The sequence below is a fragment of the Octopus bimaculoides genome, chromosome 2 (assembly GCF_001194135.2).
Source record: "Octopus bimaculoides isolate UCB-OBI-ISO-001 chromosome 2, ASM119413v2, whole genome shotgun sequence".
In the NCBI taxonomy this organism is placed as follows: Eukaryota; Metazoa; Mollusca; class Cephalopoda; order Octopoda; family Octopodidae; genus Octopus; species Octopus bimaculoides.
The window spans coordinates 128,019,258-128,022,261 of record NC_068982.1 but is presented as its reverse complement, the minus strand read 5'-3'; the positions used below and the strand labels follow the sequence as shown (position 1 = coordinate 128,022,261).

General features: G+C 33.9%; 1 protein-coding gene across 1 annotated transcript in view; it reads right to left on the bottom strand.

Annotated features, from left to right (window-relative positions):
- The window catches only part of LOC106874304 (ankyrin repeat and IBR domain-containing protein 1), a 304,438-nt gene that overhangs the window by 156,925 nt on the left and 144,509 nt on the right, over positions 1 to 3,004 (bottom strand). The window lies entirely within an intron of this gene.

Genomic DNA, 3,004 nt, shown 5'->3' with positions numbered 1-3,004 from the left:
TATTTATTGCTTGTCCATAGCAAGAAAACACACACATATTCCCAATTCTAATGAATAGAAAATTCCAAGCTAAAGGAATGCCCATGCAGCAAATGCTGTTTAAGAATTATTTATTTTTATTTTTTTTTTCAGATACCTGAAAGCTAATAAAACTGCCAAAAAACTTAGGTTTCTTTCCAATAATAAAAATAATGGCTGAGTCCCCTGAAGGTAAATTTCATATAATTGTGGAATAATGTAACAGAAAAACAAAGTGAAAATAAAGGATACTGCATGATTTGCAAATCATTACTTTGTCAGTAATCTTTATCTTCAGGCTAAACTTTTAAATTAGCTTAAAAACAGTTTTTCTGTTTCAATAACTTTATCTTCTCCAAACAAGCCAGATGGTTTACCGATCACAATGAAAATACATTGTTGCATGCCTTTTATGTGCATGTTAACTCCACTTCTATGCAAGTCATATCTCTAATCTCACACATGAAATAAAAATATTATCCTTCCTTTACAGAATAAAAAACATTCTGGAACAATTTCTTCGCCAATGTACTTACATTTATTACTTATCTCCATATCTTTAGATCCTGGGTGAGACATTAAGCTGCACCCAGTGGTGAGGTTCCAGCTAAGGAATTCAGGGGTTTTGGAGGAGTATGGAATTACTCCTTAGCCACTATTACAACAAAGTCTGCTTTGACCTGGGATTGGTAGTACCTGGCAAGAGTCCTAGTTATGGATCAAATAGCAGATGACCTTGTAGCTAAGGCAAACATGACATAGAGGAGGACAGGAGGGCTGGTCTCCAAGCATGCATCACATGTCCAACAGAGTGTAGATGCGCCCTGATGTCATGTGAACCAGCCCTGCCTATGCAAGGGTTAAACAGATCCTGTATTTTAAGGGTAAGCTTGCAAGAGCAAAACACTAGCAAAATAAAATGGAAATACAACAGCAGAAGGCAATGAAAAATTCTGCTGTATCTTTCCAAGAAAAATGAAGAATATTCAGATTTTGGCACGGACTTCCATGTTCACTGATGTCTAACAACATGGCAAATGAAGAGTGACATTTTAAAAACAACATTACTTGTTCAAGCATAAAGATCACTTAGCCAACCAATCCAAGAAGGTCACACAGAATGAGGTAGCACTGCTTCTTTTCAAGAATGTGACTTAAATTAACCCTTTAGCATTCAGATTATTCTTTCAAATGTAATGCTAACCTATTGTTTGGAATCATTCATGCATTATCTCATAGATTTGAGATATCAATGATGTAATTGTTTACTTTTAGACAGGCATTGTAGGGCATGTATGAGGCCAGATCTAGCAGGTTTGAAACTAAAGCAGATAGAATATTTGGGCTGGTTCAGATGTGAAAGAGTTAAAGTATAAGAAAATCATATAACTGAAACATTTTGTTCAGAACAAAATTTATGACATGAGAAAAAATGCATATGCTTAAAAAAAAATGTAATATGATTAGAAGTTCTTGGGTTATCATTTTAAACTTTTCCTCCATGCCTGCAGCTCAACTTGATGTTAGATCATGGAAGAAGTTGCATATCATTAAGTAACTATTAAACAGAAATAGTTTATAAATTATTAATACTAAATTCAAATATATTGAATTTCTTAAACGATAAATTCAATATTACATTAACAAAAACAGACAGATCTGAAGCTGACCTTCAGTAGAGAGGATATGTCATTGATAAGGTTGCGAATGGCAACAAAAATGATTCTGGCAAACCTAAGTGATTTATTGACTGAATGAACAAATAATCAAACAATTGATTAGTGAATTGATGAAATGGTTAACTGTGTGGTAAGAAGCTTGATTCAGAACTACATGGTTCCCTGTTTAGTCTTACTGCATGGCACTTTGGGTAAGTGTTTTCTACTATAGCCTCAGGTTAACCCAAACCTTGTGAGTAGATTTGGTAGATGGAAACTGAAAGAAGCCTATCGCATATATATATATATATATATATATACACATATATATCATATATCAACATGTATATATATATATATATATATATATATATATATATATATATATATATATATATATATATACTTCGGATAAAAAAAAGAGAGAGAGGAGTGTGTGTGTGACCCACTGCCATTTGACAACTGTTGTTGGTGTGATTATGTCTTTGTATCAAAGCAATTCAGCAAAAGACCAATAGAATTGAAAAACAAAAACCAAAAAAAAAACCAAATAAATTAATACTATGGTCAATGCATTCAGCAAAAAATTCTTCAAGATAGTGCCCCAGCATGGTTGCAGTCTAATGACTGAAACAAGCAAAAGACAAAAAATAAAAGATAATTGACTTATAATAATTTCTTCTACTATAGGTATCAGGTCTGAAATTTGGGGAACGATCCAGTACATCAGCCCCAGTACTCAGTTGGTACTTATTTTATCAACTCTGAAAGGATGAAAAGCCAAGTCAAAACTCAGCAGAATTAAGATGGACAAGCATGCTAATAATTCTGCCAGCTTGCCTCCTTAAAAAAAAAAGAAGTGAAATAAAACCAGTGCATGTGTTTATCATTGGCAAGATCCTCCTGAAATACAATAAAGCATTTTCGTGTTTCAAATTAATATAATTCTAATTTTAAATATCTTGTTGAATTTGAAATTTAAGCTATTAACCTAAAGGTCCAAGGTTATTTCAGTTCAGATAATTAAAGTTGCTTTTCTTCTTCAGAATTAAAATTCCACAAATTGTAGGAGTGGCTGTGTGGTAAGTAGCTTGCTTACGAACCACATGGTTCCGGGTTCAGTCCCACTGCGTGGAACCTTGGGCAAGTGCCTTCTACAATAGCCTCAAGCCGACCAAAGCCTTGTGAGTGGATTTGGTAGATGGGACCTGAAAGAAGCCTGTCGTATCCACCCCTGGGGGTCAGCCACACTTAAGTGGCAATACACTTCACTTTATCGTGCAGTTACTGTTAATACTTCATTTAGAGAATTAACATTGCTTATATAT